An 18,359-nucleotide genomic window follows, 5' to 3' on the forward strand; every position below is an offset into this window, starting at 1 on the left:
GAATACACTGACATCTCTCCTCAATCATATGCTCATCTAATCTTTGATAAAGGTGCAAGTAATGTGAAGTGGAGTAAGGAAAGCCTCTTTAATAAATTGTGTTGGCATCACTGGACGGCTACATGCAAAAAAATAGGCTCAGAACTCTGCCTAACACCAAGTACAAAAGTAAGATCAAAAATGGATTAAAGACCTCAACATCAGACCAGAAACCATAAGGTACATTGAAGATAAAGTTGGCAAAACCCTCCATGACATTGAAGCTAATGATATCTTCAAAGATGCCATGCCACTGGCCGAGCAAGTGAAAACAGAGATAGATAAATGGGACTATCTTAAACTAAGAAGCTTCTGCACCTCCAAAGAAACAGTGACCAAAATACAAAGACAGTCTACAGAATGGGAAAGGATATTCACCGAATACACATCTGACAAGGGGTTGATATCCAGGATATACAGAATACTGGTTAAACTCCACAAGAAGAAAACATCCAACCCCATCCAAAAATGGGGCAATGAAATGAACAGAAACTTTCTCAAAGAAGAAATCCGAATGGCAAAAAAGCACATGAGAAAATGCTCTACATCATTAATCAGCAGGGAGATGCAGATCAAAACCACAATGAGATACCATCTCACACCTCAGAGACTGGCCCACATCCAAAAGAACAAAAGCAACCGATGCTGGCGTGGATGTGGCGAGAAAGGGACACTCCTTCACTGTTGGTGGGAATGTCCACTGGTTCAGCCCTTCTGGAAAACAGTATGGACGATTCTCAAAAAATTAGAAATTGAGCTCCCATTTGACCCAGCAATACCACTCCTGGGAATATATCCCAGAGAGGCAAAAATGTATAGTCGAAGTGACATCTGCACTTGTTTGTTCATTGCAGCGCTCTTTACAATAGCCAGAAACTGGAAGAAACCTGAATGCCCAAGGAACAGATGACTGGTTAAAGAAACTTTGGTACATCTACACAATGGAGTACTATGTAGCTGTTAGAAAAGATGAAGTCATGAAATTTACATACAAGTGGTACAATATGGAAAGTATCATGCTAAGCGAAATGAGTCAGAAAGAGAGGGATAGACATAGAAAGATTGCATTCATCTGGGGGATATAAAGTAACAAAGTATGAAATTAATACCCAAGAATAGCTGAGATCAGCACCAGGAGGATTACTCCATAACTTAGAGGCCAGCCAGGTATCCTAGAGGAAAGGGCAGTTCAGATAGAGAAGGGAGCACCAAATAAAGTATGTTTGGAGGATCCTCCCAGGAGGGGAGATGCATGTCGAAAGTAGACTATGGACTGAACATGTTTGCCACTCAATGCCTCTTTTGCAGACCACAACACCCAAAAGGAGAGAGAGAACACAGGGGATTGCCCTGCCACAGAGACAGGGGGGATGGGGGGATGGGGGTGGGAGGGATATTATCCATGGTGGTGGAAAATGGGCACTGGTGGAGGGATGGGTATCTGATCATTGTATAATTGAAACCAAAGCACAAAAAATTGTAAATCTACAACTTTAAAAAAAATAAAATAAAATAAAGGGGAAAAAAAAAAGAGTTTTCGAAGCTAGGCGACTTTTTGTGGATATCTCTCTCTCTTGGCGTTCCTCGCACATTCATGGAGGTGCTGAACCAGTCGATCGTATTCCTCGTCAATGTTGTCAACAATGGCATCTTCCCATGTTGCCGCAATAGTACCAAAGAGTTCCCAGTTGGTGGTCATTCTGGGAGTTCTCTTTTTGAACTTTGCAGCCCTTTCTCCCCGCTCTGTGAAGTAGAATTTTGCACGAAGGAGACGGTGGTCCGATCCCGTTCGAAATTTTGGGACAACAGCGACATCAGTCAGGCAAAACCGACGATTGAATATGATGTGGTCTATTTCGTTGTGGAATCGTCCACCGGGAGACTCCCATGTCCATCGCTTAGATTCTGCCTTCTGGAACTGTGAGTTACCATGGATGGTCTTGGTCGACATGATGAACTCTGACAGTCTCTCACACTGTTCGTTCCATTCTAGGCCATGGGTCCCGATGTGAAGTTCATCGACTGATCTTCTTGGTCCTATCTTGGCATTAAAATCACCCACAATGATCTTGTAGAAGGTGTGGTCTTCTTTATAGAACTTCTCTAGCTCCATGTAGAACTTCTCGATTTCTCTTTCATCATAATGGGATGTTGGTGCGTAGACAACGAAGATAGAAACTGCAGGCAGTGAGCCACATCTATTCAAATGTAAACGTCCGATTCGGGTTGTTAGGCATTCGAATGAATCAATGCTCTTGGCCAAGTTTGTGTTGACAAGGACACCGACGCCTCCAACACCTCTTTTATCGCATGTTCCGAGGAACAATTCTTCTCCAGTGTCGAAAACGGCATGGATGGCGGCCGCACGGGAGCCTTGTGGAAAGCGGGTTTGAGCCGGGCTCGGGGGAGCGGCGGGGACCTCATGGGAAGGGGGGCTTTGTGGGCCGTCCCCCACGCCCCACCGAGGTCGCCAGCTGCCCCCCACGAGCGGCTCTCCGGCACGGCCACGGCCCCGGAGGCACAAGGACTTAGCACAGAGAACCAGCCGCTTGGAGCAGAAAAGCAAATGGACTTGTGTTGATCCGCGCCACCAAGCCTGCCCGGAGGGGGAAGGGCGTTGACCAGCCCGCCCGCTCCTCTCTGGAAAGAAAGATGGCGGCCGCACGGGAGCCTTGTGGAAAGCGGGTTTGAGCCGGGCTCGGGGGAGTGGCGGGGACCTCATGGGAAGGGGGGCTTTGTGGGCCGTCCCCCACGCCCCACCGAGGTCACCAGCTGCCCCCCACGAGCGGCTCTCTGGCACGGCCACGACTCCAGGGCACAGAAATCAATCTCTTAACTAGCTAACTTTTAATAGAAATTCTTCCAGGGTCAATAAGTAAAATAGCAGAAATTCAAAACCGCGCGGCCGCTATCACGGCCGCGCGACATCATTTTATTCTTAAACCAAGTTGTAGAAAGCAAATCATTTCACAACGCTGTTTCAGCATGTCTGATTGGGGGGGGGTCGTAAACTCTAAACAATAATTGTGCATCTTCTATCGAAATAATCTATCTAGTCAAAGTAGAGTATTAACTAGAACTCATCTGCCTCACAAGAATTGGGAGGGGTGGGAGGTGGGGGTCTATTGGGGTTCGGGGTTAAAAATGAGTATTGGTAAAGGGAAATGTGTTCGGTATCTACATGACTGAGACCTAAACCCGAAAGCTCTGTAACTTTTCCCACAGTGATTCAATAAATAAATAAATAAATTATAAAAAAAAAAAAAAAGAATGGAAAAAAAAAAAAGAAAACGGCATGGTGAGATTCGTGCCTTCTTGTCTTGGTCAGACCAATGATGTCGTACTTGATCATTCGCGCTTGTACCATCAGGTCCTCGATGGATGCATCTGATGCTAGCGTACGTGCATTGAAAGTACAGACGATCATTTTTGTCTTCCTTCGTTGTGGCAGCCTAGGTCGGCCTTGAGATTTTGTCTGCCTCTCCTTTCTCATCCTTCTCAATGCTGCCATGTCGGTGAAGCCTTCAGGGGCAGGTGAATGAGACCAGTTGTAGTTACTGGTTTTGGCATATCGAATACACAGCGGATAGCTTGCCAGGCTCTTCCGTGCGGGCGGAATACTCTCGTTAGCTTGCCAGTCTTTCCGAGAGGGATAGAGGCTTTTGGGGTGACCTCTGATTTTATCCATCATTTCCAAAAATAGCCTCTTCACTACCCACTGACCTCTAAATTCTCTCTCTCCTCTGGTTCCTGGCAACACTCCTCTTTTTTTTCTATATGAATTTTCTTTCTCTAAGCCCTTCACATATATGGATCTTAATATATGTGACCTTTTTGGCAGCCGTTTTTAAACCCTGATGCTTTCAAATTTCTTCTCTGCTACAGAATGTCATTACTACCTCTTACTGATATTCTCTTATATGGATCTTATCATATTGGAAAGGTTTCACACTCTATAAATGCACAGAGCCTGGAGGTCTCATAAAGTAATATTGATAGTGATTGTACACATAGTATAGAGAGTAGGGTGCTTGTCTTCAACACAATAGGCCTGCTTGGCTCCGTGGCACTCCATATGTACGCTGAGCCCTGCCAGGAGTGACTCCTGAGCACAAAACCAAGAGGAAGCTCTGAGCACCATCAGGTGTGGATACAACACACAAAAATCAAAGCATTCACACACACAAAGATCTAATCCCATTCATGTAATTTTAGATGCTAACAATGTCATGGTATAGAATAGATAATGGCCATTCAAAGAAACCATCAGACCTGCAAATATTCCTTTGTTTAGAAAACCTTGATTGAATAGATGCTATGGCTGGCAATGGAGAGATCTGGTGAATTATCAGGTGAGTCAATGGAATAACACTTTTTCTGACAAAATGGAGGAAGAAGATGATGAAGATAGAGGAGAAGGTCATGTGACTTTCGAGGCCAGGATGTGAGTTTATTAACTACCAGACAAGCCTCGTGGAAGTTATCAGAAGTTAACAGAAAATACAGGTTAGAGCCCTTCTAAAGAAGGCATATATCCGGGCAGAAATCTTTTTCCCAGTGATCTGTATATGAAATTTCTGGCTTGTAGGAGTGTGTATTTTTTTCTTTTGATGTGTAAGCTAACAGGAAATTGGTTACAGCAGGCACAGAAAACCTAAACAAAATAGCACATCAATAACACAGTAGCCTGTAAAACAATACAGTGCTCCAGCAAAAAATATTTGAAACCAGTACATATAAAATTCAAAAATCTTTTTCTATTTCACTCTTAAATAAATATAGCACTTGTGAAGGAACATGTGTAGCTATTATGCAAGTAGCAATATCATGAACCTGAGACTTAAATTAAAATGCCCAGTGTGTTTCCCTGCTCCACATTAATTTTCAAACTATTTTGACTTTTTATTATAGTGACTTTTCCAGGAATGATTTCTGAGTGCAGAGCCAGGAGCAACCCTGAGCATAACAAAGTGTGGCCTTCATACTGATATAAATAAATAGATCAGATTTTGAAAGTTTCCTATCCTCTTTTCAGTCATATTGTCCATAACTCAATCACCTCTATTCTCACAGCCACTATCCACACGCTCAGACTATCCTCACCCATGAATGAATCTCTTCCTACTCTTACACTTTAGACCACTGACAGATGAAATGTAGCACAATACATTTATTGAGGTTTAAAATAGAAGGATAGTCGTTGGTGGGCGTGGACTCCAGGGCAGTGTGCCCAGACATCCAGCTCAGGGAACTGCAAGACTCCTCACCCCTCACCGTTGCTGATCCCCCACCCCTTCAGAGGCACTCAAAACAGAGGCGTTACCCGGCAAATTTTAGGACTGAATCAAAAGTGGGACTTTCTTCCAGATCAGCCACCATTGGGGCTTACTCTCCCAAAAAATGCGGTGGGCATGGCCTCCAGGGCAGCAGTGCCTCATGCAGCCTGCTCTAATTTTCCCCTTTCTCTACACTTTGGACTAACATCTCAACCTCCATTACCTAATTTTGAGGAGGACAGCCTGGCTGACACAAACACATTATTCCAATAGTCCTCTACCTTATTTTGATCAGCAAAGTAAATGGGAACACAAGAAACTGACAAGTCTACATTAAAGAACACATATCTGAAACTACACTAGAGGACTCACAGAGGTCTCAAAGGAGTAGCACCAAAAATGAAGCTAGTATTATAGAAGGGGGGAAAGGTGACCCCCCCATAGAAGAGCTCATCCAGAATCCTTTCTCACAGCAAGAGGGGAACATCGACAGTGAACTTGAGGGTCCCACCTCGAAAATACATAACGAGCATGAAGAAAAGGCGCAAATTCCCATCACGATGAGTGGATGAAGAAAACGGCTCAGAAGCTTCAATAGGGAATATCAACTAATACAATCTCTCCAATAAAGAATTCAGAGATGAAATGTTGAGGATGTTTATTGAACTCAAAGAAACCATGGACCAGGCAGCCAGTAATTTAAAGAAATCCATGAAAGAAACAGTGGAATGGACAGCCAATAAAATGAGGAAGCAATGAAAGCAGAAATAAGAAAGCAACAAACATGTGTCATTAATAGAGGATTCAGGAGATGAAATTAAAAACAGAGTGTGCACGCTCAACAGTAGAATGTCGACCACTGAAAAGAGAATCAGTGAGCTTCAAGATGAGCTGCATAATGCATACAGGCAACAACATATAATGGGAAAGGACCTCAAAATAGCTAATGTGAATCAGAGACCTAGGGGATGAATTTCAGAGGAACAACATAAGAATTATCAAAGATTCAGAAGAACGGGGAGGCAACCCCAATGAAGTAGCAACTGTTAAGGACATCAATGCTGAGAATTTCCCAAAGCTGAAGAATGCAGACATCCACATCCAAGGATCTTGAAAGGTACCTGCTAAAAGAGACCCTAATAAAGAGACTGCAAGATATCATATTCAGAATGACGGATATCAGAAATAGAGACATAATTCTGCAAGCAGAAAGGCCAAAGAAGGAAATCACATAAAATGGAGCATCCCTTAGTTTTGCAGCAAACTTATCAAAGGAAACCGTCCTAGCCCAAAGACAATGGGGGTTATAGTGGAAAAAATCAATGAAACGATTGCTTCAACAAGAATACTCTATCCTTCGATGGAATACACCTCAGCTTTTAGAAAGGATGAAGTCATAAAATTTACATACAAGTAGTTCAATACAGTCAATATCATGCTAGGTGAAATGAGCCAGAAAGAGATGGACATACATAGAAAGCCTGCACTCATCATTAAATAACGGAATGGGACAAAACACCGAAGAATATCTAGATTATTACCAGGAGGTCTGCTCCACGGCTTGAACCCGGCAAAACTGCTCAGCTACATGGAAAAAGGCGGGGGGGGGGAATCAGACCTCTACCTAATATCATGCACAAAAGTTAGATCAAAATGGATTAAAGATTTTTAAAACAACTGCTAACAGATTTTAAGGAGGACATCACTACCAACACAATAGTACTTGGAGACTTCAACATCGCCTTATCACCTCTGGATAGATCAACACGAACAAAACCCAGCAAGGAATTATTGGCTTTGAAAGAAGTAATAGAAGAGAAAGGGCTTATGGACTTATACAGGGCTTTACACCCCAAAAAGAAAGAATACACATTCTTCTCCAGCACGCACGGAACATTTTCCAAAGTAGACCATGTGCTAGGACACAAAACATACCTCAACAGAATCAAGAAGATAGAAATAGTATCAGCCATCTTTTCAGACCATGATGCACTGAGGATAGAAGTGAATCACACACAGACACGGAGAACCAAATCAAACACCTGGAAATTAAACAACTCGATGCTGAACAATGAGTGGGTCAGGAACGAAGTCAAGGATGAAATCAAAAGATACCTGGAAACAAATGAGAATGAAGACACAAACTACCAGAACTTACGGGATGCAGCGAAAGCTGTATTAAGGGGAAAATTTATAGCTCTGCAAGCCTATCTTAAGTCGATAGAAATGATGCACATAAACAATTTGACCTCACAGCTCAAGACCTTAGAAAAGGATCAACAGAAAGAGCCTAAATCAGGCAGAAGGAAAGAGATCATAAAACTTAGAGCAGAAATCAACGACATGGAAAACAAAGAAACAATCCGAAAGATCAATGAAACCAAGAGCTGGTTCTTTGAGAAAATAAATAAGATAGATAAACCACTAGCAACACTCACAAAGAAACAGAGAGAGATAACCCTAATAAATCGAATCAGAAATAAGAATGGGGATATCACAACAGAAACTAAAGAAATTCAAGAGATCATCAGAGACTACTTTGAAAGTCTCTATGCCACGAAACACGAGAACCTGGAAGAAATGGATAAATTCCTGGATTTCTACCATCTCCCAAAGCTGAATCAAGAAGATATAGAGTACCTGAATAGACCTATTCACATTAAGGAAATTGAAACTGTAATCAAAAGTCTTCCCAAAAACAAAAGCCCAGGCCCAGACGGATTTACTAGCGAATTTTTCCAAACATTTAAAGAGGACCTATTGGCAATTCTTCTCAAGCTTTTCCAGGAAATTGAAAAAACAGAAACTCTCCCAAACAGCTTCTCTGAAGCCCATATCTCTCTAATACCAAAAGGAAACAAAGACACCACAAGAAAAGAAAACTACAGGCCAATATCCCTGATGAACACGGATGCGAAGATTCTCAACAAAATACTAGCCAATAGAATACAACAACTCATCAAAAAGATCATACATCATGACCAAGTGGGATGCATCCCAAGGATGCAAGGATGGTTCAACATTCGGAAATCAATCAACATAATCCATCATATCAACAAAAGAAAAGATAAAAATCATATGATCATATCAATAGACGCAGAGAAAGCTTTTGACAAGATCCAGCACCCATTCATGATGAAAACCCTTGCCAAAATGGGGATAGAGGGGACTTTCCTCAATATAGTTAAAGCCATCTACCACAAACCTACAGCAAACATCATCCTCAATGGGGAAAAACTGAGACCCTTCCCCCTAAGGTCAGGGACCAGACAAGGATGCCCACTCTCTCCACTACTGTTCAATATAGTACTGGAAGTACTTGCAATAGCGATTAGGCAAGAAAAAGATATTAAGGGCATCCAGATAGGGAAAGAAGAAATTAAGCTCTCACTATTCGCAGATGACATGATACTATACTTAGAGAACCCTAAAACCTCTACCAAGAAACTCCTAGAAACAATAGGCTTGTATAGTAAAGTGGCAGGCTATAAAATCAATACCCAAAAATCCATGGCATTCCTATACGCAAATAGTGAAAGAGAAGCAAGTGACATCAAGAAAACAATCCCATTCACAATTGTGCCCCAGAAAATCAAGTATCTAGGAATCAGCTTAACTAAGGAAGTGAAGGACTTGTACAAAGAAAACTACAAAACGCTACTTCAGGAAATAAAAGAGGACACGAGGAAATGGAAAAATATCCCCTGTTCATGGATGGGGAGAATCAACATCATCAAAATGGCAATACTCCCCAAAGCACTGTACAAATTCAATGCAATCCCTATAAGGATACCCATGACATTCTTCAAAGAAATGGAGCAAACACTTCTGAAATTTATATGGAACAATAAGCCCCCATGAATAGCTAAAGCAATTCTTGGGAAAAAGAAAATGGGAGGAATCAACCTCCCTAACTTCAAACTCTACTACAAGCAGTAATAATTAAAACAGCATGGTACTGGAACAAAAGCAGAGCTGCAGAACAATGGAACAGAGTTGAATATACTGACATTTCCTCCGAAACATATAATCATCTAATTTTTTATAATGGGGCAAGAAAAGTGAAATGGAGCAGGGAAAGCCTCTTCAGCAAACTGTGCTGGCAAAATTGGACGGCTACATGCAAAAAAGTGGGCTCAGATCTCTGCCTAACACCATGCACAAAAGTAAGATCAAAATGGATTTATGACCTCAACATCAGACCGGAATCCATAATGTTTATTGAAGACAAAGTCGGCAAAACTCTCCATGATATTGAAGCTAATGGTATCTTCAAAGATGTCATGCCACTGGCCGAGCAAGTGAAAACAGAGATAGACAAATGGGACTATCTTAAACTAAGAAGCTTCTGCACCTCAAAAGAAACATTGACCAAAATACAAAGACAGCCTACAGAATAGGAAAGGATATTCACCAAGTACACATCCGACAAGGGGTTGATATCAAGGATATACAAGGTACTGGTTAAACTCCACAAGAAGAAATCACCCAACCCCATCAAAAAATGGGGTGAGGAAATGAACAGAAACTTTTGCAAAGAAGAAATTCGAATGGCAAAAAGGCACATGAGAAAATGCTCTACATCACTAATCATCAGAGAGATGCAGATCAAAACCACAATGAGATATCATTTCACACCACAGAGACTGGCCCACATCCACAAGAACAAAAGCAACCGGTGCTGGCGCGGATGTGGCGAGAAAGGGACCCTCCTTCACTGCTGGTGGGAATGCCGGCTGGTCCAACCCTTTTGGAAAACAGTATGGACAACTCTCAAAAAATTAGAATTTGATCTGTCATTTGACCCAGCTATAGCACTCCTAGGAATATATCCCAGAGAGGCAAAAAGGTATAGTCGAAGTGACATCTGCAATTGTTTGTTCATTGCAGCACTCTTTACAATAGTCAGAATCTGGGAAAAACCTGAGTGCCCAAGAACAGATGACTGGTTAAAGAAACTTTGGTACATTTACACAATGGAGTACTATGTAGCTGTTAGAAAAGATGAAGTTATGAAATTTACATACAAGTGGTACTACATGGAAAGTATCATGTTAAGCGAAATGAGTCAGAAAGAGCGGGATAGACACAGAAAGATTGCATTCATCTGGGGAACATAAAGCAACAAAAAGGGAGAGTAACACCAGGAATGACTGAGATTAGTACCAGGAATTTTACTCCATGACTTGAAGGCCAGCCACAGGCTCTAGGTGAAAAGGAAGCTCAGATAGAGAAGAGAGTACCAAATGAAGGGTGTTGTCAGGGTCCTCCCAGGGTGGGAGAAGCATGCTAAAAGTAGTCGATAGACCAAACATGATTGCCACTCAATGCCTCTCTTGCAAAACACAGTACCCAAAAGAAGAGAGAGAGAACAAGGGGGAATACCCTGCCACAGAGGCAGGATGGGACGGGGGGGGGAATGAGGGGGGGGATGCTGGGACCCATGGGGATGGATGACAGGCACTGGTGGAGGGATGGGCACTTGATCATTGTATAACTGAAACCCAAGCACAAAATTTGTAAGCCTATAACTGTACCTCATGGTTTTTCACTAATAAAAAAAGAAAAAAAAATGGATTAAAGAACCTCAGCTTCAGATCTGAATCCGTAAGGTCCATTGAAGAGAAGGTCAGCAATATCGTCCACGTTGTTGAAAATAAAAAGTATCGTCAAAGGTGACATGCCACTGAACAAGCAAGTGGAAACATTGATACACTAATGTGACTCTCTTAAACTAAGTAGCCTATATGCCTCAAAAGAATAGGTGAGCAGAGTACAAAGACAGTTTACAGAATGATAAAGGATATTCACCCAATACCCATCTGATAAGGGGTGAATATCAAGGGTATACAAGGAACTGGTTGAACTCTACAGTAAGAAATCCTCCATCCCATCAGAAAATAAGGCAATGAAATAAACAGAAACTTTCTCAGAGGGGAAAACTGAATGGCCAAAAGGCACATGAAAAAATGCTCTTCATCACAAATCATCAGGGAGATGCAGATGAAAACAAAAAGATACCATGTCACACCAAAGAAACTGGCATATATCCAAAAGAACAAAAGTAACCAGTGCTGGCATGTATGTGGATCAAAGGGCACTCTCTTTCTCTGCTGATGGGAATGCTGACTGGCGCCGCCTTTTTGGTAAACAATATGCACATTTCTCAAAAAAATCTAAACATTGAGCTCCCATTTGACCCCACAATACCACTTCTGGGAATATATCCTGGAGATGCAAAGAATTCCAGTAGAAATGACATTTGCACTTGTGCATTCATTGCAGATCTCTTTGCAATAGCCAGAATCTGGAAAAAAATCCAAGTCCCTGAGAAGAGATGACTGGTTAAAAACAACTTTGGTACATATATAGAATGGATTACTATGTATCTGTTAGAAAAGATGAAATGATGAAATTTGCATATATGTGAATCAATATACAGAGTGTCATGCTAAGAGAAATATTCAGATAGTGAGGGACAGACATAGAATGACTACACTTATTTGTGGAATATAATGTAACAGATGGGAGACTAACAGATGGAATAGAGAAGGGACCACCATTTTTTTAGATCATTTCTTAAATTTTATCAAAAAATTCCTATTACATAACTATGGGAAGATATCCTGATTTTATAAATCCTCAAAAAAAGGCCAAAAAGATCAAATACGAAGTGTTCCAATGTTTCAATCATTTGAGTCTTTATTAACATGCAAGTACCATTTGCAAGATATACAGGTTTTCCTAATCTTCTAGTCCAATGTTTTAAACCTAGAATTACTTCTGAATCTAACACAGAGTAACTCACTTAATTGGCCAAGGTTAAATAAAATATTTCTAGCTATCACCTTGACAGTTCTGATGGTAGTTTAGTTTTTTTTAATTGACATTACTTGTCACCAGGTAACAGAATAGAGTTCTGATCTTGAGACTTTTATATTAAAATATGTACCTGTATGTCTTATGAAGTTACTAAAATATATGCAATTAACATGTATATTGTTTACTTCACTACTTTCATAAACTAGAAAGTACAACATTACGTCTTTAAAGAGTAAAATTTAATTTTATAACTCTTGGTGGTTTTTAATTTTCTGAAGTTTCTATAACCTTGCTCTGGCCTCATCTAAGCATTACAGGAATGCACAGGGTTTCCCCAGACCTACGCACACAGGAGGCTTGTAGAGACTTGGTTCTTGATGGGTGCAGTTCCCAGAAAACCTGGTCCATAATAAACCCATCTGGAAGAACTAAGTTCCAAGCTTAATTTATAGACTCTATAATGACATCATTGTTGTCACTACAAGATAAAAGAAATATAAACTCACGTTCAGTGCTTTTTTTTTACCATAGCTTCTCATCAGCTATGCTGTCATAGTTTTTAATATTTTGGTATATTTAGTAGGAGAGCTTAATGACCTCCTTATTAAGTTTAAGTTCACACTACCTGTGGGTAAAAGACCCACCAATCATCATTGTCATATTCATTTGGGATGATATATTTTAATACACGATTTGTGTAACAAAGTATATTGTAAGCATTGCATTGTATATCTCAAAATGTTTCTCATAAATAATTGAAATGGAAAGAGGAAGATTAGAATAATTCAGGGTAATCTAGTTTTTAAAGTCTAATGAGGTTAAGTCTTAATACGTACATACAAAAATGTGAACACAACAAGGAACGATGGAAGAATGAATATTGGGGGGAAATAACTATAGTAAAGTACATACTGTGAATTGGTTAAAATGAACAACGCACATTTAATCAGTCATGTAGCTGACCTGTTGGCTACATGCAGTTACTAGCTCCAAAAACTGACTAGTAATCTTCCAAAACTGCTTTTAAATCAAGTCCTTAAATCGCAGCTATAAACAAAAGGACACGAAACATTTAAACAATACTGCAGTTTATCAAAAGACAGACAAGAAATTTCAACTCTTATGTCTTTGACAGTTATAAAAAATTGAAGTCTTGGCTAAGTTATAAAAATGTTTATAATGCAACATTTGCTTAACTAATAATGATACTAATGATGTCTAGAAGATCAGCGTAGTTTAAAAAACAAACAAAACATAAAAATACAGAGCCAATTATTTACTTGTAGAACATGTACATTTATGCCTAAATTTTAGCATTTACTGTACCACCATTAATTAAAAAAATCACATCAATATATAAGGCAAAACCACCTATGAATTGGCATATTAGTTTATTTCTCAGTTTTTGAAGATGTCCTTAATTTACTGATGTAGCAAACAAATGTCAGCTCTGATTGCTATGCAAAAGAACAGAAGATAATCTGTTTGGCAATGAACATTAAAAGTTCAATTGCACACAGGCAACATGATATATATGAAAAGTTACTAACTGAACTACAGATATTTAAATACTGAAAAAAGTTAACAGCTTATTATAATTTATTTTATTTAACAATCTAGGAAATTCGCAGCCATCAGCCCTTCCAGTGCAATTTCAGGTGTAATTGGGAATTCAGAAATCTCGGTGGAGCTGTTAGTGTAAGGAACCTTGTAGGTGAAATACATGCACATTTTGAATAGCACATGTCAAGGGATCTCTCTAAAATTGACTTCATTGGTTTCATTTTCAGCAAACTGACCTGGGCCACTCAACATGGCTTTTATTGTTCCTGATGTTAATGCATGTTCTCTTTTACAATAAACTCCTGGCCATCAGAGGATATTAATTTGACATACATAGCATCAGGGCCTTCACAGCCACCATAGGTTTTCTCTTCTCCATCCATTATGTTCTTAAGAAATTCTACTTCAATCCCAGAGGCAATTTAGGAGTTTCTTGTCAGCTCCGCAGTCACCACAGCCACTGCAGCCGCCGCACTCGCTCCCGTGCCCCACCAAGAAGGGACCACTATTTAAATGATTCTTGGAGGGCTCCCTTGGGATGTTAGATTTCTGCTGAAAGTAGACTATAGAGCAACCATGATGGCCACTTACTACATGCATTGCAAACCATAGCACCCAAAAAGAGAGAGAGACAAAAGGGAAAGTGTTTGCCACAGAGGCAGGTAGGAGAGATTGTGTGGGGGTGGCAGGAGGGATACTGGAAATATTGCTGGTGGAGAATGGGCACTGGTAGAGAGATGCATACTTGATCATTTTATAACCAAAATGTAGTCACGAAAGTTTGCAAATCTGTAACTGAACCTCATGGTGATTCATTAAAAAATAAAAAAGAGAATATAAGGAATCCAATCTAAGGGAAATATATTATACAGAAAGATAGATGGAAAGACAGACAGAATTGCACACAAAACTAAACATTAACAACATGTTACTAATCTGTTCTAGAAGTGCTTAATGACTCCTGGGTGAAATACAACGGCCTTGACATACTTTCCTCTAAGAAACAATTTTGGCATCATTTATAGCGAATTATTCAAAACTAGCAGTACAAAAGTAATTCTTTTGGCTCTGTATTAGGGCAGGGTTTGAAGTTTGGGATGGAAACATTTGAAATATGGTGGTGAGAAGGTGTGATGGTGGCGTATTGGTGTTTGAATATTAAATGCACTCAAATATTGTGAACAACTGCATAAAAATTAAATTAATTTTAAAAATCTTTTTTAAGAGATCAAAGCAACAATTCTGAGTGTGTAAAACTATGAAGAGGAAAACAAAATCAAGAATATCTCAGAGGTTTCTGTATTCAATTATCAGGTGTTCAGAAAGAGAATTCAGCATGATCCACAAGGCTCATGCTGAAGAATGAATGCTGAAAGCCCCAAAGGTGCCATCTGGAGACAAGGATCATGTGAGTCCAGCATTAAGCCAGAGTCTTAGGACTGTGATCATAAGAAAACAGTTGGTTGTCAAAAAATGAAAGTATATAGAGCAATACCACGTAAGATCATGTTTGAATCAGTGTGGACTTACAATATTGAGTATCGAATAGTGGAATATTCTGCTATTCACAGTACTCACACTTCCTATAAACCAACAGGATTTTCATCTTGCACAGAGCTCCGTAGCACTGTCCTCCCATTGTTCATCAATTTGCTCAAGCGAGCCCAGTAGCATCTTCCTTGTGAGACTTGTTGTTATTGTGTTTGGGATATTGAATATGGCACAGTAGCTTACCTTGCTTTGCTGTGCGGGTGGGATACTCTTACCAGCTTGCCGGGCACTCTGAGAGGGGCAGAGGAATCGAACTCAGCTCAGCCAGGCTGAGTCAATATATTTACTAAATTTAAATACAGTAATACTTCAGCCAGAGTAATAGTAAAGCAGATACATACTTGGCTTGGTCAGGGACCTATCCAGGTTCTATCTAAGGCTTCCGATATTTTTCCACAAGCACTACCAGGCATAATTACTGAGTTTTGAGCCAGGAGTCACCTCTGAGAATTTTAGGGTGCCCCCATAAACAGTAAGACCTTATGAAATACCCACTGTATACAAGCCACAATTTTAACCATATTAAGAGTCATTCGTTGATAATATACTGTTAGAAATGCTCTAGCTTCAAAGATATAAGATAAAAGAGATAGTATGTGGGAAATTGTTGCCATGAAGGCAGGGAGAGGACCTGAAAGGAGTGGTATACTGGGGACATTGGTGGTGGAGAATGTGCTCTGGTGGAGGGATGGGTGTTTGAACATTGTATGTTTGTAACTCAAACATGGATGGTTGTAACTGTATCTCACAGTTATTCATAAAATAAAATTTAAAAAATATAAAGATTCAATCAAGAGAACACTCAAAAAATGAAAAGAAAAGATAAGGAAATAAGGAAAATGTGATTCAAAATCTGTTTAGAGTCCCATCTTTCCCCGCCCCAATGGAGCTAGCCCTAGCAGACAAAACCCTTCAGAACGTGAAAGCCATGATCATGGCCGCTATTAGCATGTGTGGACAAGCCTCATCTATGAGTGATCTGCAGAAAAACTCAGGTATGTGGGACTTCTGACTGAAAACTCCAGGCTCAATGAAATCAGAGTATGGGTGACCTCTCCCCAACTCCCCCTGTTTTCAGCAGCTCGGCAGTCACACCCACAAATCACCTCTGGTGCCATATAATCTCATCAATGGCCGTGATCCAGAGACTCGATAATTAATCTCTCAGAAGAGAGCACAGAACAATAGAGCACAGAACAATACACCATAGACATGCCCCTAGACCCCATGCAAGCCTGTTTTATTCAGAGCATCCCAGAGGGGGGTGGGTGGTCCAATGGAGCCAGGCCCAGCAGCTGAAAACTTCTTCCTTCCTTCCTTCCTTCCTTCCTTCCTTCCTTCCTTCCTTCCTTCCTTCCTTTCTTCCTTCCTTTTTCTCTTCCTTTACTTATCCCCTTCTTCCTTTATACTTTCCATTCTTCCTTCTTTCCTTCCTTCCTTCCTTCCTTCCTTCCTTCCTTCCTTCCTTCCTTCCTTCTTTCCTTCCTTCCTTCCATCCCTGTTTCCTTCTTTACATATACCTTTCTTCTTTCTTTCTTTCTTTCTTTCTTTCTTTCTTTCTTTCTTCTCTTTATCTTTCTTTCTCTCTTTCTCTCTTTCTTTCTTCTTCTCAGTCTTCCTTTCTTTCTTCCATTTGCTAATTAGTGATCAGCAAATATTTTCTATTTAAAAAACTCCACATAGTCAATTGGTTACTATTTGAGGATCTGTCTCTGTCTCTGTTCATCTCTGCTATTGTAGTATGAAATCAGTTCCTGGCAACATGGGTGATCCTTCCCCAGCAATTTTCTAATTCTGTCTTTGTACTAACTCCTACAGGCTCATCTTTTTTTCACTTCTAAAATATATTTCTTTTCCAGCACTGAGGAATAATGTAGTGGTTAATATATTAATATTCCATGTGACTGACCCTGGTTCTATCGCAAGCACCACATATGGTCCCATGAAAGCCACCAGGAGTCACTCCAGAGCACAGAGACAGGAGTACCTGGCTCGAAACCTCTCTCTACACACACACACACACACACACACATCTACAAACACTCATACATAACACACACACAATTCCTGGGCTATCCGGATTGATAGTAAAGTGAGTAGGGTACCTGCCATGTATGAAGACAATCCTCAAGGGTTCAAGGGACCATACGTATTGGGATAGCAGGGATTGAATCCAGGTCGACCATGTGCAAGGCGTTTCCCACTGGATTATAATTTGATCCAGATGACCACACTATTTTAAATGACAACTGCCTTCAAGTATTTCTTGTGTTTTTTTTCTGTTTCTTTTTAGAGGTCCGCAATTATACCACACGTCTTGGGATTTTCTAATAGATGGTATAATTTGTTGATCACAATAATTGGTAACAATCTGTCTAAATTGTTTCTCATCTGCCAAATCCAATTGTCACTTTGAACCTCCTTTCAGCAGCGGTCACTCACAGAAAATGAGATAAACACACAAGTAGACAAACAAGCTGATTGACCTAGATTTAGGGTCACCTGTGCAGCCATCAGTATCGTCATGGCAGGTCAATATAATGCAATATTGCTCCCCCAACCCCAGCAGATCCCAACAGGTGAGCCAAGTTTGGAGTTGACAGAGACAACAAGGACAGTTAAGAAGTATATAAACATGCCACAGGGACCTGGAGAGCAGAGGCTAGTGTAGTTCAGAGAGAATCAGTACGCATCTGTAAACTGTAAAGTTGTTTGTGCAGGAGAGAGAATTCAGTGGACAGGGTACCTCTCTTGCACCCAGTCTCCCCACTCCTCCAGGAGTGATTCCTGAGTGTGGAGCCAGGAGCAAGTCCTGAGCATGGCTAGGTGAGGACCCAAAATCAAAATAAATAAAAGATTGTGAAATTTGTTTATACTAGTTTTGGCTATATTGTCCCCTAAATCTAAAAGACCCTACAAAGTATTAGTCTATGTTTGCCTGGCACAAGTTTACGCCTGGCAGATAGTGTGTCATCTATTCTATCCTTGCCTACTAATCTTTCTTGGATGCATGTTTGCTAGCGGAACACCCTAAACTTCGGGGTTTTTGTTACGGGAAGATTTCTCATAATAATCCATCATTTCCTACCCCTAAATTAAGTAATAATG

General features: G+C 40.4%; 1 pseudogene; it reads right to left on the reverse strand.

Annotated features, from left to right (window-relative positions):
- Positions 1–13,745: 13,745 nt before the first annotated feature.
- Positions 13,746–14,153, reverse strand: LOC130040924 (elongin-C-like; annotated as a pseudogene).
- Positions 14,154–18,359: the final 4,206 nt, after the last annotated feature.

The sequence above is a fragment of the Sorex fumeus genome, unplaced genomic scaffold (assembly GCF_029834395.1).
Source record: "Sorex fumeus unplaced genomic scaffold, SorFum_2.1 ptg000095l, whole genome shotgun sequence".
Taxonomy (NCBI): Eukaryota; Metazoa; Chordata; class Mammalia; order Eulipotyphla; family Soricidae; genus Sorex; species Sorex fumeus.